This window comes from Rhinoderma darwinii, assembly GCF_050947455.1.
Source record: "Rhinoderma darwinii isolate aRhiDar2 chromosome 5 unlocalized genomic scaffold, aRhiDar2.hap1 SUPER_5_unloc_44, whole genome shotgun sequence".
Classification (NCBI taxonomy): domain Eukaryota; kingdom Metazoa; phylum Chordata; class Amphibia; order Anura; family Rhinodermatidae; genus Rhinoderma; species Rhinoderma darwinii.
The window spans coordinates 216,555-240,219 of record NW_027461803.1 but is presented as its reverse complement, the minus strand read 5'-3'; the positions used below and the strand labels follow the sequence as shown (position 1 = coordinate 240,219).

The window sequence follows — 23,665 nt, the reverse complement described above, 5'->3', positions numbered from 1 at the left end:
TCTCTTTGTAGGCAAGCAAGGCTTTGTTGCAACTGCAATTCTTACTTCTTCTTGAAATGTAGGGACGACAGTACATTCCATCACATCCATCTAGTGTACACAGGTAGGTCCATTGTGGCGGGCAGGCGAGCGGGCGGGCTGCTTTATTGGCTGTTTGCTGTTCCCCTACTCCACTCCACTATTTGACTGTTGTGCTGCATCAATCAATCAATCAATCAATCAATCAATCAATCAATCAATCAATCAATCAATCAGTGGCTGGCTCAGGTGCAGCTCTTTAACTTACCTAAAAGGGAGGGCGGAGAGAAGACAAGGAAGGTGAATGAGGTGTTCCAATGTGAAATGCCGGAAACACAGAAACACAGACGACACACAACAAGAGGTGGCAATCTATTCATTAATTGCATTTAATCAATGAGCTCATTATCACTCATGCATTGTCCAACAGGTGTTGAAATAATGGGATTAAAAGGGGAGATCCCTTCAGAAAGACAGAAACAATAGCAAAGACAAAAAACACTTTTGGAATCTGCTTTTAGTCAACACATAAGGAAAGGGTGCACCGGTCCTGGAAATACTGCAATACCAGGTCAATGCGTGGAGTGGACAGAGCAAGCTCTATTTCCATCTCCCTGTTCTAAAAATCCATTTAATATATGGTCCCCAGATAGGGGACGTATCAGATATTAAACTGATAAGAACAGATACTACACTTGATCTTAGCCAAAAGGCCGAGAAGCGATAACCCGAACGGGCCGCGCGTTGCCCGAGCCTGCCCGATACTGCTGTTCAGCCCTTGCAGCGATTCAGCCTACTTCTAGGCAATTCCATGGGGCCCTGCAGGCTCACACACTCACAGCTACACGGGAGGTGAATAAAGGCCGGAGAGGAAGCCAGACAGGATTTGCTTCTTTTGCTTGCACCACAATGCAGTGCTGAAAGAGGAGGAATCTACATAAAAACGCCTTCCTGGCAACGCCCAAATGCCCTGCTGCCATGCAGATAAACACTGGCAGCGGCAGCAAGTGCATGCCCACAGCCACCCCTTGTTCCTTCACACCTTGTATCAGCTGTAATCCAGTCTAGTCCAGTGCTGCCTGCTGAGCAGCACTGACCAACACTGCCTGGGCCCAGGCTTTTATCTCTGAGGCCCCATTATGATGTCAGAAAGCTGGCTCTGGAATCCTGAGGGCTCCACTATGACACGTGCAAAGTTCCGTCTGAACTTTATATAAGACGGTGAGGCTCAGTCAGTCACTCAGTGTTGCCTGAGAGGGCAACACTGCAACAGCCGGCCGCCAGGCTGTCTTTTTTTTGCACAGCTAGTTGCCTCCAGGAGGCCACAAGAGGGAGACAAGGGACTGCAAAATGGAAAATAGGCATCCACCAACTTTACAGACAACTTCTCCTTGCTCCTACAACCTCCATCCTTGCACAGTTTGTTATTCTTCTAGGTAACATAGTAACAAATCCAAATTGCTGCTCTCTTTGTAGGCAAGCAAGGCTTTGTTGCAACTGCAATTCTTACTTCTTCTTGAAATGTAGGGACGACAGTACATTCCATCACATCCATCTAGTGTACACAGGTAGGTCCATTGTGGCGGGCAGGCGAGCGGGCGGGCTGCTTTATTGGCTGTTTGCTGTTCCCCTACTCCACTCCACTATTTGACTGTTGTGCTGCATCAATCAATCAATCAATCAATCAATCAATCAATCAATCAATCAATCAATCAATCAATCAATCAGTGGCTGGCTCAGGTGCAGCTCTTTAACTTACCTAAAAGGGAGGGCGGAGAGAAGACAAGGAAGGTGAATGAGGTGTTCCAATGTGAAATGCCGGAAACACAGAAACACAGACGACACACAACAAGAGGTGGCAATCTATTCATTAATTGCATTTAATCAATGAGCTCATTATCACTCATGCATTGTCCAACAGGTGTTGAAATAATGGGATTAAAAGGGGAGATCCCTTCAGAAAGACAGAAACAATAGCAAAGACAAAAAACACTTTTGGAATCTGCTTTTAGTCAACACATAAGGAAAGGGTGCACCGGTCCTGGAAATACTGCAATACCAGGTCAATGCGTGGAGTGGACAGAGCAAGCTCTATTTCCATCTCCCTGTTCTAAAAATCCATTTAATATATGGTCCCCAGATAGGGGACGTATCAGATATTAAACTGATAAGAACAGATACTACACTTGATCTTAGCCAAAAGGCCGAGAAGCGATAACCCGAACGGGCCGCGCGTTGCCCGAGCCTGCCCGATACTGCTGTTCAGCCCTTGCAGCGATTCAGCCTACTTCTAGGCAATTCCATGGGGCCCTGCAGGCTCACACACTCACAGCTACACGGGAGGTGAATAAAGGCCGGAGAGGAAGCCAGACAGGATTTGCTTCTTTTGCTTGCACCACAATGCAGTGCTGAAAGAGGAGGAATCTACATAAAAACGCCTTCCTGGCAACGCCCAAATGCCCTGCTGCCATGCAGATAAACACTGGCAGCGGCAGCAAGTGCATGCCCACAGCCACCCCTTGTTCCTTCACACCTTGTATCAGCTGTAATCCAGTCCAGTCCAGTGCTGCCTGCTGAGCAGCACTGACCAACACTGCCTGGGCCCAGGCTTTTATCTCTGAGGCCCCATTATGATGTCAGAAAGCTGGCTCTGGAATCCTGAGGGCTCCACTATGACACGTGCAAAGTTCCGTCTGAACTTTATATAAGACGGTGAGGCTCAGTCAGTCACTCAGTGTTGCCTGAGAGGGCAACACTGCAACAGCCGGCCGCCAGGCTGTCTTTTTTTTGCACAGCTAGTTGCCTCCAGGAGGCCACAAGAGGGAGACAAGGGACTGCAAAATGGAAAATAGGCATCCACCAACTTTACAGACAACTTCTCCTTGCTCCTACAACCTCCATCCTTGCACAGTTTGTTATTCTTCTAGGTAACATAGTAACAAATCCAAATTGCTGCTCTCTTTGTAGGCAAGCAAGGCTTTGTTGCAACTGCAATTCTTACTTCTTCTTGAAATGTAGGGACGACAGTACATTCCATCACATCCATCTAGTGTACACAGGTAGGTCCATTGTGGCGGGCAGGCGAGCGGGCGGGCTGCTTTATTGGCTGTTTGCTGTTCCCCTACTCCACTCCACTATTTGACTGTTGTGCTGCATCAATCAATCAATCAATCAATCAATCAATCAATCAATCAATCAGTGGCTGGCTCAGGTGCAGCTCTTTAACTTACCTAAAAGGGAGGGCGGAGAGAAGACAAGGAAGGTGAATGAGGTGTTCCAATGTGAAATGCCGGAAACACAGAAACACAGACGACACACAACAAGAGGTGGCAATCTATTCATTAATTGCATTTAATCAATGAGCTCATTATCACTCATGCATTGTCCAACTGGTGTTGAAATAATGGGATTAAAAGGGGAGATCCCTTCAGAAAGACAGAAACAATAGCAAAGACAAAAAACACTTTTGGAATCTGCTTTTAGTCAACACATAAGGAAAGGGTGCACCGGTCCTGGAAATACTGCAATACCAGGTCAATGCGTGGAGTGGACAGAGCAAGCTCTATTTCCATCTCCCTGTTCTAAAAATCCATTTAATATATGGTCCCCAGATAGGGGACGTATCAGATATTAAACTGATAAGAACAGATACTACACTTGATCTTAGCCAAAAGGCCGAGAAGCGATAACCCGAACGGGCCGCGCGTTGCCCGAGCCTGCCCGATACTGCTGTTCAGCCCTTGCAGCGATTCAGCCTACTTCTAGGCAATTCCATGGGGCCCTGCAGGCTCACACACTCACAGCTACACGGGAGGTGAATAAAGGCCGGAGAGGAAGCCAGACAGGATTTGCTTCTTTTGCTTGCACCACAATGCAGTGCTGAAAGAGGAGGAATCTACATAAAAACGCCTTCCTGGCAACGCCCAAATGCCCTGCTGCCATGCAGATAAACACTGGCAGCGGCAGCAAGTGCATGCCCACAGCCACCCCTTGTTCCTTCACACCTTGTATCAGCTGTAATCCAGTCCAGTCCAGTGCTGCCTGCTGAGCAGCACTGACCAACACTGCCTGGGCCCAGGCTTTTATCTCTGAGGCCCCATTATGATGTCAGAAAGCTGGCTCTGGAATCCTGAGGGCTCCACTATGACACGTGCAAAGTTCCGTCTGAACTTTATATAAGACGGTGAGGCTCAGTCAGTCACTCAGTGTTGCCTGAGAGGGCAACACTGCAACAGCCGGCCGCCAGGCTGTCTTTTTTTTGCACAGCTAGTTGCCTCCAGGAGGCCACAAGAGGGAGACAAGGGACTGCAAAATGGAAAATAGGCATCCACCAACTTTACAGACAACTTCTCCTTGCTCCTACAACCTCCATCCTTGCACAGTTTGTTATTCTTCTAGGTAACATAGTAACAAATCCAAATTGCTGCTCTCTTTGTAGGCAAGCAAGGCTTTGTTGCAACTGCAATTCTTACTTCTTCTTGAAATGTAGGGACGACAGTACATTCCATCACATCCATCTAGTGTACACAGGTAGGTCCATTGTGGCGGGCAGGCGAGCGGGCGGGCTGCTTTATTGGCTGTTTGCTGTTCCCCTACTCCACTCCACTATTTGACTGTTGTGCTGCATCAATCAATCAATCAATCAATCAATCAATCAGTGGCTGGCTCAGGTGCAGCTCTTTAACTTACCTAAAAGGGAGGGCGGAGAGAAGACAAGGAAGGTGAATGAGGTGTTCCAATGTGAAATGCCGGAAACACAGAAACACAGACGACACACAACAAGAGGTGGCAATCTATTCATTAATTGCATTTAATCAATGAGCTCATTATCACTCATGCATTGTCCAACAGGTGTTGAAATAATGGGATTAAAAGGGGAGATCCCTTCAGAAAGACAGAAACAATAGCAAAGACAAAAAACACTTTTGGAATCTGCTTTTAGTCAACACATAAGGAAAGGGTGCACCGGTCCTGGAAATACTGCAATACCAGGTCAATGCGTGGAGTGGACAGAGCAAGCTCTATTTCCATCTCCCTGTTCTAAAAATCCATTTAATATATGGTCCCCAGATAGGGGACGTATCAGATATTAAACTGATAAGAACAGATACTACACTTGATCTTAGCCAAAAGGCCGAGAAGCGATAACCCGAACGGGCCGCGCGTTGCCCGAGCCTGCCCGATACTGCTGTTCAGCCCTTGCAGCGATTCAGCCTACTTCTAGGCAATTCCATGGGGCCCTGCAGGCTCACACACTCACAGCTACACGGGAGGTGAATAAAGGCCGGAGAGGAAGCCAGACAGGATTTGCTTCTTTTGCTTGCACCACAATGCAGTGCTGAAAGAGGAGGAATCTACATAAAAACGCCTTCCTGGCAACGCCCAAATGCCCTGCTGCCATGCAGATAAACACTGGCAGCGGCAGCAAGTGCATGCCCACAGCCACCCCTTGTTCCTTCACACCTTGTATCAGCTGTAATCCAGTCCAGTGCTGCCTGCTGAGCAGCACTGACCAACACTGCCTGGGCCCAGGCTTTTATCTCTGAGGCCCCATTATGATGTCAGAAAGCTGGCTCTGGAATCCTGAGGGCTCCACTATGACACGTGCAAAGTTCCGTCTGAACTTTATATAAGACGGTGAGGCTCAGTCAGTCACTCAGTGTTGCCTGAGAGGGCAGCACTGCAACAGCCGGCCGCCAGGCTGTCTTTTTTTTGCACAGCTAGTTGCCTCCAGGAGGCCACAAGAGGGAGACAAGGGACTGCAAAATGGAAAATAGGCATCCACCAACTTTACAGACAACTTCTCCTTGCTCCTACAACCTCCATCCTTGCACAGTTTGTTATTCTTCTAGGTAACATAGTAACAAATCCAAATTGCTGCTCTCTTTGTAGGCAAGCAAGGCTTTGTTGCAACTGCAATTCTTACTTCTTCTTGAAATGTAGGGACGACAGTACATTCCATCACATCCATCTAGTGTACACAGGTAGGTCCATTGTGGCGGGCAGGCGAGCGGGCGGGCTGCTTTATTGGCTGTTTGCTGTTCCCCTACTCCACTCCACTATTTGACTGTTGTGCTGCATCAATCAATCAATCAATCAATCAATCAATCAATCAATCAATCAATCAGTGGCTGGCTCAGGTGCAGCTCTTTAACTTACCTAAAAGGGAGGGCGGAGAGAAGACAAGGAAGGTGAATGAGGTGTTCCAATGTGAAATGCCGGAAACACAGAAACACAGACGACACACAACAAGAGGTGGCAATCTATTCATTAATTGCATTTAATCAATGAGCTCATTATCACTCATGCATTGTCCAACAGGTGTTGAAATAATGGGATTAAAAGGGGAGATCCCTTCAGAAAGACAGAAACAATAGCAAAGACAAAAAACACTTTTGGAATCTGCTTTTAGTCAACACATAAGGAAAGGGTGCACCGGTCCTGGAAATACTGCAATACCAGGTCAATGCGTGGAGTGGACAGAGCAAGCTCTATTTCCATCTCCCTGTTCTAAAAATCCATTTAATATATGGTCCCCAGATAGGGGACGTATCAGATATTAAACTGATAAGAACAGATACTACACTTGATCTTAGCCAAAAGGCCGAGAAGCGATAACCCGAACGGGCCGCGCGTTGCCCGAGCCTGCCCGATACTGCTGTTCAGCCCTTGCAGCGATTCAGCCTACTTCTAGGCAATTCCATGGGGCCCTGCAGGCTCACACACTCACAGCTACACGGGAGGTGAATAAAGGCCGGAGAGGAAGCCAGACAGGATTTGCTTCTTTTGCTTGCACCACAATGCAGTGCTGAAAAAGGAGGAATCTACATAAAAACGCCTTCCTGGCAACGCCCAAATGCCCTGCTGCCATGCAGATAAACACTGGCAGCGGCAGCAAGTGCATGCCCACAGCCACCCCTTGTTCCTTCACACCTTGTATCAGCTGTAATCCAGTCCAGTCCAGTGCTGCCTGCTGAGCAGCACTGACCAACACTGCCTGGGCCCAGGCTTTTATCTCTGAGGCCCCATTATGATGTCAGAAAGCTGGCTCTGGAATCCTGAGGGCTCCACTATGACACGTGCAAAGTTCCGTCTGAACTTTATATAAGACGGTGAGGCTCAGTCAGTCACTCAGTGTTGCCTGAGAGGGCAACACTGCAACAGCCGGCCGCCAGGCTGTCTTTTTTTTGCACAGCTAGTTGCCTCCAGGAGGCCACAAGAGGGAGACAAGGGACTGCAAAATGGAAAATAGGCATCCACCAACTTTACAGACAACTTCTCCTTGCTCCTACAACCTCCATCCTTGCACAGTTTGTTATTCTTCTAGGTAACATAGTAACAAATCCAAATTGCTGCTCTCTTTGTAGGCAAGCAAGGCTTTGTTGCAACTGCAATTCTTACTTCTTCTTGAAATGTAGGGACGACAGTACATTCCATCACATCCATCTAGTGTACACAGGTAGGTCCATTGTGGCGGGCAGGCGAGCGGGCGGGCTGCTTTATTGGCTGTTTGCTGTTCCCCTACTCCACTCCACTATTTGACTGTTGTGCTGCATCAATCAATCAATCAATCAATCAATCAATCAATCAATCAATCAATCAATCAATCAGTGGCTGGCTCAGGTGCAGCTCTTTAACTTACCTAAAAGGGAGGGCGGAGAGAAGACAAGGAAGGTGAATGAGGTGTTCCAATGTGAAATGCCGGAAACACAGAAACACAGACGACACACAACAAGAGGTGGCAATCTATTCATTAATTGCATTTAATCAATGAGCTCATTATCACTCATGCATTGTCCAACAGGTGTTGAAATAATGGGATTAAAAGGGGAGATCCCTTCAGAAAGACAGAAACAATAGCAAAGACAAAAAACACTTTTGGAATCTGCTTTTAGTCAACACATAAGGAAAGGGTGCACCGGTCCTGGAAATACTGCAATACCAGGTCAATGCGTGGAGTGGACAGAGCAAGCTCTATTTCCATCTCCCTGTTCTAAAAATCCATTTAATATATGGTCCCCAGATAGGGGACGTATCAGATATTAAACTGATAAGAACAGATACTACACTTGATCTTAGCCAAAAGGCCGAGAAGCGATAACCCGAACGGGCCGCGCGTTGCCCGAGCCTGCCCGATACTGCTGTTCAGCCCTTGCAGCGATTCAGCCTACTTCTAGGCAATTCCATGGGGCCCTGCAGGCTCACACACTCACAGCTACACGGGAGGTGAATAAAGGCCGGAGAGGAAGCCAGACAGGATTTGCTTCTTTTGCTTGCACCACAATGCAGTGCTGAAAGAGGAGGAATCTACATAAAAACGCCTTCCTGGCAACGCCCAAATGCCCTGCTGCCATGCAGATAAACACTGGCAGCGGCAGCAAGTGCATGCCCACAGCCACCCCTTGTTCCTTCACACCTTGTATCAGCTGTAATCCAGTCCAGTCCAGTGCTGCCTGCTGAGCAGCACTGACCAACACTGCCTGGGCCCAGGCTTTTATCTCTGAGGCCCCATTATGATGTCAGAAAGCTGGCTCTGGAATCCTGAGGGCTCCACTATGACACGTGCAAAGTTCCGTCTGAACTTTATATAAGACGGTGAGGCTCAGTCAGTCACTCAGTGTTGCCTGAGAGGGCAACACTGCAACAGCCGGCCGCCAGGCTGTCTTTTTTTTGCACAGCTAGTTGCCTCCAGGAGGCCACAAGAGGGAGACAAGGGACTGCAAAATGGAAAATAGGCATCCACCAACTTTACAGACAACTTCTCCTTGCTCCTACAACCTCCATCCTTGCACAGTTTGTTATTCTTCTAGGTAACATAGTAACAAATCCAAATTGCTGCTCTCTTTGTAGGCAAGCAAGGCTTTGTTGCAACTGCAATTCTTACTTCTTCTTGAAATGTAGGGACGACAGTACATTCCATCACATCCATCTAGTGTACACAGGTAGGTCCATTGTGGCGGGCAGGCGAGCGGGCGGGCTGCTTTATTGGCTGTTTGCTGTTCCCCTACTCCACTCCACTATTTGACTGTTGTGCTGCATCAATCAATCAATCAATCAATCAATCAATCAATCAATCAATCAATCAATCAATCAATCAGTGGCTGGCTCAGGTGCAGCTCTTTAACTTACCTAAAAGGGAGGGCGGAGAGAAGACAAGGAAGGTGAATGAGGTGTTCCAATGTGAAATGCCGGAAACACAGAAACACAGACGACACACAACAAGAGGTGGCAATCTATTCATTAATTGCATTTAATCAATGAGCTCATTATCACTCATGCATTGTCCAACAGGTGTTGAAATAATGGGATTAAAAGGGGAGATCCCTTCAGAAAGACAGAAACAATAGCAAAGACAAAAAACACTTTTGGAATCTGCTTTTAGTCAACACATAAGGAAAGGGTGCACCGGTCCTGGAAATACTGCAATACCAGGTCAATGCGTGGAGTGGACAGAGCAAGCTCTATTTCCATCTCCCTGTTCTAAAAATCCATTTAATATATGGTCCCCAGATAGGGGACGTATCAGATATTAAACTGATAAGAACAGATACTACACTTGATCTTAGCCAAAAGGCCGAGAAGCGATAACCCGAACGGGCCGCGCGTTGCCCGAGCCTGCCCGATACTGCTGTTCAGCCCTTGCAGCGATTCAGCCTACTTCTAGGCAATTCCATGGGGCCCTGCAGGCTCACACACTCACAGCTACACGGGAGGTGAATAAAGGCCGGAGAGGAAGCCAGACAGGATTTGCTTCTTTTGCTTGCACCACAATGCAGTGCTGAAAGAGGAGGAATCTACATAAAAACGCCTTCCTGGCAACGCCCAAATGCCCTGCTGCCATGCAGATAAACACTGGCAGCGGCAGCAAGTGCATGCCCACAGCCACCCCTTGTTCCTTCACACCTTGTATCAGCTGTAATCCAGTCCAGTCCAGTGCTGCCTGCTGAGCAGCACTGACCAACACTGCCTGGGCCCAGGCTTTTATCTCTGAGGCCCCATTATGATGTCAGAAAGCTGGCTCTGGAATCCTGAGGGCTCCACTATGACACGTGCAAAGTTCCGTCTGAACTTTATATAAGACGGTGAGGCTCAGTCAGTCACTCAGTGTTGCCTGAGAGGGCAACACTGCAACAGCCGGCCGCCAGGCTGTCTTTTTTTTGCACAGCTAGTTGCCTCCAGGAGGCCACAAGAGGGAGACAAGGGACTGCAAAATGGAAAATAGGCATCCACCAACTTTACAGACAACTTCTCCTTGCTCCTACAACCTCCATCCTTGCACAGTTTGTTATTCTTCTAGGTAACATAGTAACAAATCCAAATTGCTGCTCTCTTTGTAGGCAAGCAAGGCTTTGTTGCAACTGCAATTCTTACTTCTTCTTGAAATGTAGGGACGACAGTACATTCCATCACATCCATCTAGTGTACACAGGTAGGTCCATTGTGGCGGGCAGGCGAGCGGGCGGGCTGCTTTATTGGCTGTTTGCTGTTCCCCTACTCCACTCCACTATTTGACTGTTGTGCTGCATCAATCAATCAATCAATCAATCAATCAATCAATCAATCAATCAATCAGTGGCTGGCTCAGGTGCAGCTCTTTAACTTACCTAAAAGGGAGGGCGGAGAGAAGACAAGGAAGGTGAATGAGGTGTTCCAATGTGAAATGCCGGAAACACAGAAACACAGACGACACACAACAAGAGGTGGCAATCTATTCATTAATTGCATTTAATCAATGAGCTCATTATCACTCATGCATTGTCCAACAGGTGTTGAAATAATGGGATTAAAAGGGGAGATCCCTTCAGAAAGACAGAAACAATAGCAAAGACAAAAAACACTTTTGGAATCTGCTTTTAGTCAACACATAAGGAAAGGGTGCACCGGTCCTGGAAATACTGCAATACCAGGTCAATGCGTGGAGTGGACAGAGCAAGCTCTATTTCCATCTCCCTGTTCTAAAAATCCATTTAATATATGGTCCCCAGATAGGGGACGTATCAGATATTAAACTGATAAGAACAGATTTTTTTTTTTTTTTTTTTTTTAAGAACAGATCCATTCAGATCACGTCTTAAAAATCATAAAATTCAAAATAAAAAAGACTTAGATCATCACAATGAAAACTGAAAACGTATAATTAACTTTTGTTTTCCTCTTTCCTTTTTTCCTTTTAAGAAATCAAAAAAACATTCCTTTTTTAACAGCAATAGTTCCTAACATATCCACTAAATGTTCCTGCAAATCATTACCATCCCATTCACAGTTTACAATGCACGCTAACCACGTTGGCACACCATACCGTTCAAGAAACCCTGGTAAATTTTCTCTTACACAGAGCCGCACCCTTCTCCGCATTTTTTCAAAATTAATTTTACTACGTAACTGCTCTACTTCTTCCAGTAACCTGTCTCTTTCTGCTCTTTCCTCTTCTGAAATGACACTTTTTTTCTTTCTCTCTGCTTTTTTCCTTTTTTTCTCATCACTTTGCCCACTTCCTTCCAATTTCTGAAGCTTTCCTTCTTCCAAACTAACTTCCGCTTCCTTTCTTTTGACTATCTTCTTATTTTCCTCTTGTACCTCACGTTTGCTTTTCTTTGGGCATGATTTGAATATGTGCCCCTCCTCTCCACACATATTACATACTTTCCCTTTCTGACATTCATTATACTTATGCCCCTCTTGCAGACATTTTGTACACATTACTTTCTCACACGTTTCTCTCTCATGACCATAATCTTTACAATTCAAACAAAACATATCCATTCCCAAAAAAAATAAATTTCCACATGCACTTCCAATCTTAAACCGCGCTGGAGGAAACAATAGGTTTCTAGATTCACCAATTCTCACAAATTTACAAAGAAATTTCCATTTCCCAGTCCAAAATCCAAAGGGGTTAAACACTTTCCCCTTTCCCACCACCTCCTCACAAAACTTAGTGAGAAATGACTTAATGTCCTCTTCCTCCACGTAAGGCGAAAACATCTTTACGACCACCAACTTCTTGTTTGGCACAAAATGTGGTGTTACCTTCACACCCACAAGTCTTGGGTCCCTTTTACCTTCCTTCAAGCGTTCCAAAAAATCTGAATAAATTTCTTCTGTAGCGAAGGTAACGTCAAAGCACCCTCTCCTCGGATAGTCCATCACCGCCAAAATGCACGATCTCTCCAGCTGAAAGAAATCCAACAAAAGGACCTTCGTGATGTACTCCAAATCCTTCCTTTGCCTCTCAGATTCCTCCACGAAAAACCGGACCGCATTCCTGGTTCGCATATGTTCGGGAATTTCCTCCATCCTGCTCCAAAAGAATTCCAGCAATCTCCAAAGAAATACCTTCAGTACCGGAGTACCAGGCAGGTGATCGCTCCCCGTTGCCCTGGACTAATCCTCCTCCCCAATAGCAGCAGAGGGGTGAAGTCTCTCCTAAGAGAAACGATCCCCCCAGGCCAAGGAAAAGGGTACCAGGGCACCTCCTGACCAAGAAACAAGGCAATACCCTAAAGTACTACACTTGATCTTAGCCAAAAGGCCGAGAAGCGATAACCCGAACGGGCCGCGCGTTGCCCGAGCCTGCCCGATACTGCTGTTCATCCCTTGCAGCGATTCAGCCTACTTCTAGGCAATTCCATGGGGCCCTGCAGGCTCACACACTCACAGCTACACGGGAGGTGAATAAAGGCCGGAGAGGAAGCCAGACAGGATTTGCTTCTTTTGCTTGCACCACAATGCAGTGCTGAAAGAGGAGGAATCTACATAAAAACGCCTTCCTGGCAACGCCCAAATGCCCTGCTGCCATGCAGATAAACACTGGCAGCGGCAGCAAGTGCATGCCCACAGCCACCCCTTGTTCCTTCACACCTTGTATCAGCTGTAATCCAGTCCAGTCCAGTGCTGCCTGCTGAGCAGCACTGACCAACACTGCCTGGGCCCAGGCTTTTATCTCTGAGGCCCCATTATGATGTCAGAAAGCTGGCTCTGGAATCCTGAGGGCTCCACTATGACACGTGCAAAGTTCCGTCTGAACTTTATATAAGACGGTGAGGCTCAGTCAGTCACTCAGTGTTGCCTGAGAGGGCAACACTGCAACAGCCGGCCGCCAGGCTGTCTTTTTTTTGCACAGCTAGTTGCCTCCAGGAGGCCACAAGAGGGAGACAAGGGACTGCAAAATGGAAAATAGGCATCCACCAACTTTACAGACAACTTCTCCTTGCTCCTACAACCTCCATCCTTGCACAGTTTGTTATTCTTCTAGGTAACATAGTAACAAATCCAAATTGCTGCTCTCTTTGTAGGCAAGCAAGGCTTTGTTGCAACTGCAATTCTTACTTCTTCTTGAAATGTAGGGACGACAGTACATTCCATCACATCCATCTAGTGTACACAGGTAGGTCCATTGTGGCGGGTAGGCGAGCGGGCGGGCTGCTTTATTGGCTGTTTGCTGTTCCCCTACTCCACTCCACTATTTGACTGTTGTGCTGCATCAATCAATCAATCAATCAATCAATCAATCAATCAATCAATCAATCAATCAATCAGTGGCTGGCTCAGGTGCAGCTCTTTAACTTACCTAAAAGGGAGGGCGGAGAGAAGACAAGGAAGGTGAATGAGGTGTTCCAATGTGAAATGCCGGAAACACAGAAACACAGACGACACACAACAAGAGGTGGCAATCTATTCATTAATTGCATTTAATCAATGAGCTCATTATCACTCATGCATTGTCCAAGAGGTGTTGAAATAATGGGATTAAAAGGGGAGATCCCTTCAGAAAGACAGAAACAATAGCAAAGACAAAAAACACTTTTGGAATCTGCTTTTAGTCAACACATAAGGAAAGGGTGCACCGGTCCTGGAAATACTGCAATACCAGGTCAATGCGTGGAGTGGACAGAGCAAGCTCTATTTCCATCTCCCTGTTCTAAAAATCCATTTAATATATGGTCCCCAGATAGGGGACGTATCAGATATTAAACTGATAAGAACAGATACTACACTTGATCTTAGCCAAAAGGCCGAGAAGCGATAACCCGAACGGGCCGCGCGTTGCCCGAGCCTGCCCGATACTGCTGTTCAGCCCTTGCAGCGATTCAGCCTACTTCTAGGCAATTCCATGGGGCCCTGCAGGCTCACACACTCACAGCTACACGGGAGGTGAATAAAGGCCGGAGAGGAAGCCAGACAGGATTTGCTTCTTTTGCTTGCACCACAATGCAGTGCTGAAAGAGGAGGAATCTACATAAAAACGCCTTCCTGGCAACGCCCAAATGCCCTGCTGCCATGCAGATAAACACTGGCAGCGGCAGCAAGTGCATGCCCACAGCCACCCCTTGTTCCTTCACACCTTGTATCAGCTGTAATCCAGTCCAGTCCAGTGCTGCCTGCTGAGCAGCACTGACCAACACTGCCTGGGCCCAGGCTTTTATCTCTGAGGCCCCATTATGATGTCAGAAAGCTGGCTCTGGAATCCTGAGGGCTCCACTATGACACGTGCAAAGTTCCGTCTGAACTTTATATAAGACGGTGAGGCTCAGTCAGTCACTCAGTGTTGCCTGAGAGGGCAACACTGCAACAGCCGGCCGCCAGGCTGTCTTTTTTTTGCACAGCTAGTTGCCTCCAGGAGGCCACAAGAGGGAGACAAGGGACTGCAAAATGGAAAATAGGCATCCACCAACTTTACAGACAACTTCTCCTTGCTCCTACAACCTCCATCCTTGCACAGTTTGTTATTCTTCTAGGTAACATAGTAACAAATCCAAATTGCTGCTCTCTTTGTAGGCAAGCAAGGCTTTGTTGCAACTGCAATTCTTACTTCTTCTTGAAATGTAGGGACGACAGTACATTCCATCACATCCATCTAGTGTACACAGGTAGGTCCATTGTGGCGGGCAGGCGAGCGGGCGGGCTGCTTTATTGGCTGTTTGCTGTTCCCCTACTCCACTCCACTATTTGACTGTTGTGCTGCATCAATCAATCAATCAATCAATCAATCAATCAATCAATCAATCAGTGGCTGGCTCAGGTGCAGCTCTTTAACTTACCTAAAAGGGAGGGCGGAGAGAAGACAAGGAAGGTGAATGAGGTGTTCCAATGTGAAATGCCGGAAACACAGAAACACAGACGACACACAACAAGAGGTGGCAATCTATTCATTAATTGCATTTAATCAATGAGCTCATTATCACTCATGCATTGTCCAACAGGTGTTGAAATAATGGGATTAAAAGGGGAGATCCCTTCAGAAAGACAGAAACAATAGCAAAGACAAAAAACACTTTTGGAATCTGCTTTTAGTCAACACATAAGGAAAGGGTGCACCGGTCCTGGAAATACTGCAATACCAGGTCAATGCGTGGAGTGGACAGAGCAAGCTCTATTTCCATCTCCCTGTTCTAAAAATCCATTTAATATATGGTCCCCAGATAGGGGACGTATCAGATATTAAACTGATAAGAACAGATACTACACTTGATCTTAGCCAAAAGGCCGAGAAGCGATAACCCGAACGGGCCGCGCGTTGCCCGAGCCTGCCCGATACTGCTGTTCAGCCCTTGCAGCGATTCAGCCTACTTCTAGGCAATTCCATGGGGCCCTGCAGGCTCACACACTCACAGCTACACGGGAGGTGAATAAAGGCCGGAGAGGAAGCCAGACAGGATTTGCTTCTTTTGCTTGCACCACAATGCAGTGCTGAAAGAGGAGGAATCTACATAAAAACGCCTTCCTGGCAACGCCCAAATGCCCTGCTGCCATGCAGATAAACACTGGCAGCGGCAGCAAGTGCATGCCCACAGCCACCCCTTGTTCCTTCACACCTTGTATCAGCTGTAATCCAGTCCAGTCCAGTGCTGCCTGCTGAGCAGCACTGACCAACACTGCCTGGGCCCAGGCTTTTATCTCTGAGGCCCCATTATGATGTCAGAAAGCTGGCTCTGGAATCCTGAGGGCTCCACTATGACACGTGCAAAGTTCCGTCTGAACTTTATATAAGACGGTGAGGCTCAGTCAGTCACTCAGTGTTGCCTGAGAGGGTAACACTGCAACAGCTGGCCGCCAGGCTGTCTTTTTTTTGCACAGCTAGTTGCCTCCAGGAGGCCACAAGAGGGAGACAAGGGACTGCAAAATGGAAAATAGGCATCCACCAACTTTACAGACAACTTCTCCTTGCTCCTACAACCTCCATCCTTGCACAGTTTGTTATTCTTCTAGGTAACATAGTAACAAATCCAAATTGCTGCTCTCTTTGTAGGCAAGCAAGGCTTTGTTGCAACTGCAATTCTTACTTCTTCTTGAAATGTAGGGACGACAGTACATTCCATCACATCCATCTAGTGTACACAGGTAGGTCCATTGTGGCGGGCAGGCGAGCGGGCGGGCTGCTTTATTGGCTGTTTGCTGTTCCCCTACTCCACTCCACTATTTGACTGTTGTGCTGAATCAATCAATCAATCAATCAATCAATCAATCAATCAATCAATCAGTGGCTGGCTCAGGTGCAGCTCTTTAACTTACCTAAAAGGGAGGGCGGAGAGAAGACAAGGAAGGTGAATGAGGTGTTCCAATGTGAAATGCCGGAAACACAGAAACACAGACGACACACAACAAGAGGTGGCAATCTATTCATTAATTGCATTTAATCAATGAGCTCATTATCACTCATGCATTGTCCAACAGGTGTTGAAATAATGGGATTAAAAGGGGAGATCCCTTCAGAAAGACAGAAACAATAGCAAAGACAAAAAACACTTTTGGAATCTGCTTTTAGTCAACACATAAGGAAAGGGTGCACCGGTCCTGGAAATACTGCAATACCAGGTCAATGCGTGGAGTGGACAGAGCAAGCTCTATTTCCATCTCCCTGTTCTAAAAATCCATTTAATATATGGTCCCCAGATAGGGGACGTATCAGATATTAAACTGATAAGAACAGATACTACACTTGATCTTAGCCAAAAGGCCGAGAAGCGATAACCCGAACGGGCCGCGCGTTGCCCGAGCCTGCCCGATACTGCTGTTCAGCCCTTGCAGCGATTCAGCCTACTTCTAGGCAATTCCATGGGGCCCTGCAGGCTCACACACTCACAGCTACACGGGAGGTGAATAAAGGCCGGAGAGGAAGCCAGACAGGATTTGCTTCTTTTGCTTGCACCACAATGCAGTGCTGAAAGAGGAGGAATCTACATAAAAACGCCTTCCTGGCAACGCCCAAATGCCCTGCTGCCATGCAGATAAACACTGGCAGCGGCAGCAAGTGCATGCCCACAGCCACCCCTTGTTCCTTCACACCTTGTATCAGCTGTAATCCAGTCCAGTCCAGTGCTGCCTGCTGAGCAGCACTGACCAACACTGCCTGGGCCCAGGCTTTTATCTCTGAGGCCCCATTATGATGTCAGAAAGCTGGCTCTGGAATCCTGAGGGCTCCACTATGACACGTGCAAAGTTCCGTCTGAACTTTATATAAGACGGTGAGGCTCAGTCAGTCACTCAGTGTTGCCTGAGAGGGTAACACTGCAACAGCTGGCCGCCAGGCTGTCTTTTTTTTGCACAGCTAGTTGCCTCCAGGAGGCCACAAGAGGGAGACAAGGGACTGCAAAATGGAAAATAGGCATCCACCAACTTTACAGACAACTTCTCCTTGCTCCTACAACCTCCATCCTTGCACAGTTTGTTATTCTTCTAGGTAACATAGTAACAAATCCAAATTGCTGCTCTCTTTGTAGGCAAGCAAGGCTTTGTTGCAACTGCAATTCTTACTTCTTCTTGAAATGTAGGGACGACAGTACATTCCATCACATCCATCTAGTGTACACAGGTAGGTCCATTGTGGCGGGCAGGCGAGCGGGCGGGCTGCTTTATTGGCTGTTTGCTGTTCCCCTACTCCACTCCACTATTTGACTGTTGTGCTGAATCAATCAATCAATCAATCAATCAATCAATCAATCAATCAGTGGCTGGCTCAGGTGCAGCTCTTTAACTTACCTAAAAGGGAGGGCGGAGAGAAGACAAGGAAGGTGAATGAGGTGTTCCAATGTGAAATGCCGGAAACACAGAAACACAGACGACACACAACAAGAGGTGGCAATCTATTCATTAATTGCATTTAATCAATGAGCTCATTATCACTCATGCATTGTCCAACAGGTGTTGAAATAATGGGATTAAAAGGGGAGATCCCTTCAGAAAGACAGAAACAATAGCAAAGACAAAAAACACTTTTGGAATCTGCTTTTAGTCAACACATAAGGAAAGGGTGCACCGGTCCTGGAAATACTGCAATACCAGGTCAATGCGTGGAGTGGACAGAGCAAGCTCTATTTCCATCTCCCTGTTCTAAAAATCCATTTAATATATGGTCCCCAGATAGGGGACGTATCAGATATTAAACTGATAAGAACAGATACTACACTTGATCTTAGCCAAAAGGCCGAGAAGCGATAACCCGAACGGGCCGCGCGTTGCCCGAGCCTGCCCGATACTGCTGTTCAGCCCTTGCAGCGATTCAGCCTACTTCTAGGCAATTCCATGGGGCCCTGCAGGCTCACACACTCACAGCTACACGGGAGGTGAATAAAGGCCGGAGAGGAAGCCAGACAGGATTTGCTTCTTTTGCTTGCACCACAATGCAGTGCTGAAAGAGGAGGAATCTACATAAAAACGCCTTCCTGGCAACGCCCAAATGCCCTGCTGCCATGCAGATAAACACTGGCAGCGGCAGCAAGTGCATGCCCACAGCCACCCCTTGTTCCTTCACACCTTGTATCAGCTGTAATCCAGTCCAGTCCAGTGCTGCCTGCTGAGCAGCACTGACCAACACTGCCTGGGCCCAGGCTTTTATCTCTGAGGCCCCATTATGATGTCAGAAAGCTGGCTCTGGAATCCTGAGGGCTCCACTATGACACGTGCAAAGTTCCGTCTGAACTTTATATAAGACGGTGAGGCTCAGTCAGTCACTCAGTGTTGCCTGAGAGGGCAACACTGCAACAGCCGGCCGCCAGGCTGTCTTTTTTTTGCACAGCTAGTTGCCTCCAGGAGGCCACAAGAGGGAGACAAGGGACTGCAAAATGGAAAATAGGCATCCACCAACTTTACAGACAACTTCTCCTTACTCCTACAACCTCCATCCTTGCACAGTTTGTTATTCTTCTAGGTAACATAGTAACAAATCCAAATTGCTGCTCTCTTTGTAGGCAAGCAAGGCTTTGTTGCAACTGCAATTCTTACTTCTTCTTGAAATGTAGGGACGACAGTACATTCCATCACATCCATCTAGTGTACACAGGTAGGTCCATTGTGGCGGGCAGGCGAGCGGGCGGGCTGCTTTATTGGCTGTTTGCTGTTCCCCTACTCCACTCCACTATTTGACTGTTGTGCTGCATCAATCAATCAATCAATCAATCAATCAATCAATCAATCAATCAATCAATCAATCAATCAATCAGTGGCTGGCTCAGGTGCAGCTCTTTAACTTACCTAAAAGGGAGGGCGGAGAGAAGACAAGGAAGGTGAATGAGGTGTTCCAATGTGAAATGCCGGAAACACAGAAACACAGACGACACACAACAAGAGGTGGCAATCTATTCATTAATTGCATTTAATCAATGAGCTCATTATCACTCATGCATTGTCCAACAGGTGTTGAAATAATGGGATTAAAAGGGGAGATCCCTTCAGAAAGACAGAAACAATAGCAAAGACAAAAAACACTTTTGGAATCTGCTTTTAGTCAACACATAAGGAAAGGGTGCACCGGTCCTGGAAATACTGCAATACCAGGTCAATGCGTGGAGTGGACAGAGCAAGCTCTATTTCCATCTCCCTGTTCTAAAAATCCATTTAATATATGGTCCCCAGATAGGGGACGTATCAGATATTAAACTGATAAGAACAGATACTACACTTGATCTTAGCCAAAAGGCCGAGAAGCGATAACCCGAACGGGCCGCGCGTTGCCCGAGCCTGCCCGATACTGCTGTTCAGCCCTTGCAGCGATTCAGCCTACTTCTAGGCAATTCCATGGGGCCCTGCAGGCTCACACACTCACAGCTACACGGGAGGTGAATAAAGGCCGGAGAGGAAGCCAGACAGGATTTGCTTCTTTTGCTTGCACCACAATGCAGTGCTGAAAGAGGAGGAATCTACATAAAAACGCCTTCCTGGCAACGCCCAAATGCCCTGCTGCCATGCAGATAAACACTGGCAGCGGCAGCAAGTGCATGCCCACAGCCACCCCTTGTTCCTTCACACCTTGTATCAGCTGTAATCCAGTCCAGTCCAGTGCTGCCTGCTGAGCAGCACTGACCAACACTGCCTGGGCCCAGGCTTTTATCTCTGAGGCCCCATTATGATGTCAGAAAGCTGGCTCTGGAATCCTGAGGGCTCCACTATGACACGTGCAAAGTTCCGTCTGAACTTTATATAAGACGGTGAGGCTCAGTCAGTCACTCAGTGTTGCCTGAGAGGGCAACACTGCAACAGCCGGCCGCCAGGCTGTCTTTTTTTTGCACAGCTAGTTGCCTCCAGGAGGCCACAAGAGGGAGACAAGGGACTGCAAAATGGAAAATAGGCATCCACCAACTTTACAGACAACTTCTCCTTGCTCCTACAACCTCCATCCTTGCACAGTTTGTTATTCTTCTAGGTAACATAGTAACAAATCCAAATTGCTGCTCTCTTTGTAGGCAAGCAAGGCTTTGTTGCAACTGCAATTCTTACTTCTTCTTGAAATGTAGGGACGACAGTACATTCCATCACATCCATCTAGTGTACACAGGTAGGTCCATTGTGGCGGGCAGGCGAGCGGGCGGGCTGCTTTATTGGCTGTTTGCTGTTCCCCTACTCCACTCCACTATTTGACTGTTGTGCTGCATCAATCAATCAATCAATCAATCAATCAATCAATCAGTGGCTGGCTCAGGTGCAGCTCTTTAACTTACCTAAAAGGGAGGGCGGAGAGAAGACAAGGAAGGTGAATGAGGTGTTCCAATGTGAAATGCCGGAAACACAGAAACACAGACGACACACAACAAGAGGTGGCAATCTATTCATTAATTGCATTTAATCAATGAGCTCATTATCACTCATGCATTGTCCAACAGGTGTTGAAATAATGGGATTAAAAGGGGAGATCCCTTCAGAAAGACAGAAACAATAGCAAAGACAAAAAACACTTTTGGAATCTGCTTTTAGTCAACACATAAGGAAAGGGTGCACCGGTCCTGGAAATACTGCAATACCAGGTCAATGCGTGGAGTGGACAGAGCAAGCTCTATTTCCATCTCCCTGTTCTAAAAATCCATTTAATATATGGTCCCCAGATAGGGGACGTATCAGATATTAAACTGATAAGAACAGATACTACACTTGATCTTAGCCAAAAGGCCGAGAAGCGATAACCCGAACGGGCCTCGCGTTGCCCGAGCCTGCCCGATACTGCTGTTCAGCCCTTGCAGCGATTCAGCCTACTTCTAGGCAATTCCATGGGGCCCTGCAGGCTCACACACTCACAGCTACACGGGAGGTGAATAAAGGCCGGAGAGGAAGCCAGACAGGATTTGCTTCTTTTGCTTGCACCACAATGCAGTGCTGAAAGAGGAGGAATCTACATAAAAACGCCTTCCTGGCAACGCCCAAATGCCCTGCTGCCATGCAGATAAACACTGGCAGCGGCAGCAAGTGCATGCCCACAGCCACCCCTTGTTCCTTCACACCTTGTATCAGCTGTAATCCAGTCCAGTCCAGTGCTGCCTGCTGAGCAGCACTGACCAACACTGCCTGGGCCCAGGCTTTTATCTCTGAGGCCCCATTATGATGTCAGAAAGCTGGCTCTGGAATCCTGAGGGCTCCACTATGACACGTGCAAAGTTCCGTCTGAACTTTATATAAGACGGTGAGGCTCAGTCAGTCACTCAGTGTTGCCTGAGAGGGCAACACTGCAACAGCCGGCCGCCAGGCTGTCTTTTTTTTGCACAGCTAGTTGCCTCCAGGAGGCCACAAGAGGGAGACAAGGGACTGCAAAATGGAAAATAGGCATCCACCAACTTTACAGACAACTTCTCCTTGCTCCTACAACCTCCATCCTTGCACAGTTTGTTATTCTTCTAGGTAACATAGTAACAAATCCAAATTGCTGCTCTCTTTGTAGGCAAGCAAGGCTTTGTTGCAACTGCAATTCTTACTTCTTCTTGAAATGTAGGGACGACAGTACATTCCATCACATCCATCTAGTGTACACAGGTAGGTCCATTGTGGCGGGCAGGCGAGCGGGCGGGCTGCTTTATTGGCTGTTTGCTGTTCCCCTACTCCACTCCACTATTTGACTGTTGTGCTGCATCAATCAATCAATCAATCAATCAATCAATCAATCAATCAATCAGTGGCTGGCTCAGGTGCAGCTCTTTAACTTACCTAAAAGGGAGGGCGGAGAGAAGACAAGGAAGGTGAATGAGGTGTTCCAATGTGAAATGCCGGAAACACAGAAACACAGACGACACACAACAAGAGGTGGCAATCTATTCATTAATTGCATTTAATCAATGAGCTCATTATCACTCATGCATTGTCCAACAGGTGTTGAAATAATGGGATTAAAAGGGGAGATCCCTTCAGAAAGACAGAAACAATAGCAAAGACAAAAAACACTTTTGGAATCTGCTTTTAGTCAACACATAAGGAAAGGGTGCACCGGTCCTGGAAATACTGCAATACCAGGTCAATGCGTGGAGTGGACAGAGCAAGCTCTATTTCCATCTCCCTGTTCTAAAAATCCATTTAATATATGGTCCCCAGATAGGGGACGTATCAGATATTAAACTGATAAGAACATATACTACACTTGATCTTAGCCAAAAGGCCGAGAAGCGATAACCCGAACGGGCCGCGCGTTGCCCGAGCCTGCCCGATACTGCTGTTCAGCCCTTGCAGCGATTCAGCCTACTTCTAGGCAATTCCATGGGGCCCTGCAGGCTCACACACTCACAGCTACACGGGAGGTGAATAAAGGCCGGAGAGGAAGCCAGACAGGATTTGCTTCTTTTGCTTGCACCACAATGCAGTGCTGAAAGAGGAGGAATCTACATAAAAACGCCTTCCTGGCAACGCCCAAATGCCCTGCTGCCATGCAGATAAACACTGGCAGCGGCAGCAAGTGCATGCCCACAGCCACCCCTTGTTCCTGCACACCTTGTATCAGCTGTAATCCAGTCCAGTCCAGTGCTGCCTGCTGAGCAGCACTGACCAACACTGCCTGGGCCCAGGCTTTTATCTCTGAGGCCCCATTATGATGTCAGAAAGCTGGCTCTGGAATCCTGAGGGCTCCACTATGACACGTGCAAAGTTCCGTCTGAACTTTATATAAGACGGTGAGGCTCAGTCAGTCACTCAGTGTTGCCTGAGAGGGCAACACTGCAACAGCCGGCCGCCAGGCTGTCTTTTTTTTGCACAGCTAGTTGCCTCCAGGAGGCCACAAGAGGGAGACAATGGACTGCAAAATGGAAAATAGGCATCCACCAACTTTACAGACAACTTCTCCTTGCTCCTACAACCTCCATCCTTGCACAGTTTGTTATTCTTCTAGGTAACATAGTAGCTCTCTTTGTAGGCAAGCAAGGCTTTGTTGCAACTGCAATTCTTACTTCTTCTTGAAATGTAG

At 47.3% G+C, this 23,665-nt stretch overlaps 15 non-coding genes and 1 pseudogene across 15 annotated transcripts; all 16 read right to left on the bottom strand.

The window, feature by feature from the left end:
• Positions 1 to 552: 552 nt before the first annotated feature.
• On the bottom strand, positions 553 to 743 carry LOC142693726 (U2 spliceosomal RNA). Its single transcript, XR_012862039.1, has one exon. It is a non-coding gene; the product is annotated as a U2 spliceosomal RNA (small nuclear RNA).
• A 1,300-nt stretch (positions 744 to 2,043) lies between these two features.
• Positions 2,044 to 2,234, bottom strand: LOC142693725 (U2 spliceosomal RNA). Its single transcript, XR_012862038.1, has one exon. It is a non-coding gene; the product is annotated as a U2 spliceosomal RNA (small nuclear RNA).
• Positions 2,235 to 3,514: 1,280 nt separating this feature from the next.
• Positions 3,515 to 3,705, bottom strand: LOC142693724 (U2 spliceosomal RNA). Its single transcript, XR_012862037.1, has one exon. It is a non-coding gene; the product is annotated as a U2 spliceosomal RNA (small nuclear RNA).
• Positions 3,706 to 4,973: 1,268 nt separating this feature from the next.
• On the bottom strand, positions 4,974 to 5,164 carry LOC142693723 (U2 spliceosomal RNA). Its single transcript, XR_012862036.1, has one exon. It is a non-coding gene; the product is annotated as a U2 spliceosomal RNA (small nuclear RNA).
• Positions 5,165 to 6,443: 1,279 nt separating this feature from the next.
• LOC142693721 (U2 spliceosomal RNA) lies at positions 6,444 to 6,634 on the bottom strand. Its single transcript, XR_012862035.1, has one exon. It is a non-coding gene; the product is annotated as a U2 spliceosomal RNA (small nuclear RNA).
• Positions 6,635 to 7,926: 1,292 nt separating this feature from the next.
• Positions 7,927 to 8,117, bottom strand: LOC142693720 (U2 spliceosomal RNA). The gene has a single exon (XR_012862034.1). It is a non-coding gene; the product is annotated as a U2 spliceosomal RNA (small nuclear RNA).
• Positions 8,118 to 9,413: 1,296 nt separating this feature from the next.
• LOC142693719 (U2 spliceosomal RNA) lies at positions 9,414 to 9,604 on the bottom strand. Its single transcript, XR_012862033.1, has one exon. It is a non-coding gene; the product is annotated as a U2 spliceosomal RNA (small nuclear RNA).
• Positions 9,605 to 10,888: 1,284 nt separating this feature from the next.
• Positions 10,889 to 11,073, bottom strand: LOC142693753 (U2 spliceosomal RNA). Its single transcript, XR_012862062.1, has one exon. It is a non-coding gene; the product is annotated as a U2 spliceosomal RNA (small nuclear RNA).
• Positions 11,074 to 12,451: 1,378 nt separating this feature from the next.
• LOC142693754 (U2 spliceosomal RNA) lies at positions 12,452 to 12,562 on the bottom strand (annotated as a pseudogene).
• Positions 12,563 to 13,854: 1,292 nt separating this feature from the next.
• On the bottom strand, positions 13,855 to 14,045 carry LOC142693718 (U2 spliceosomal RNA). The gene has a single exon (XR_012862032.1). It is a non-coding gene; the product is annotated as a U2 spliceosomal RNA (small nuclear RNA).
• Positions 14,046 to 15,325: 1,280 nt separating this feature from the next.
• LOC142693717 (U2 spliceosomal RNA) lies at positions 15,326 to 15,516 on the bottom strand. Its single transcript, XR_012862031.1, has one exon. It is a non-coding gene; the product is annotated as a U2 spliceosomal RNA (small nuclear RNA).
• Positions 15,517 to 16,796: 1,280 nt separating this feature from the next.
• Positions 16,797 to 16,987, bottom strand: LOC142693716 (U2 spliceosomal RNA). Its single transcript, XR_012862030.1, has one exon. It is a non-coding gene; the product is annotated as a U2 spliceosomal RNA (small nuclear RNA).
• Positions 16,988 to 18,263: 1,276 nt separating this feature from the next.
• LOC142693714 (U2 spliceosomal RNA) lies at positions 18,264 to 18,454 on the bottom strand. Its single transcript, XR_012862028.1, has one exon. It is a non-coding gene; the product is annotated as a U2 spliceosomal RNA (small nuclear RNA).
• A 1,300-nt stretch (positions 18,455 to 19,754) lies between these two features.
• LOC142693713 (U2 spliceosomal RNA) lies at positions 19,755 to 19,945 on the bottom strand. The gene has a single exon (XR_012862027.1). It is a non-coding gene; the product is annotated as a U2 spliceosomal RNA (small nuclear RNA).
• Positions 19,946 to 21,217: 1,272 nt separating this feature from the next.
• Positions 21,218 to 21,408, bottom strand: LOC142693712 (U2 spliceosomal RNA). Its single transcript, XR_012862026.1, has one exon. It is a non-coding gene; the product is annotated as a U2 spliceosomal RNA (small nuclear RNA).
• A 1,280-nt stretch (positions 21,409 to 22,688) lies between these two features.
• On the bottom strand, positions 22,689 to 22,879 carry LOC142693739 (U2 spliceosomal RNA). Its single transcript, XR_012862051.1, has one exon. It is a non-coding gene; the product is annotated as a U2 spliceosomal RNA (small nuclear RNA).
• Between the last annotated feature and the right edge of the window lie 786 nt (positions 22,880 to 23,665).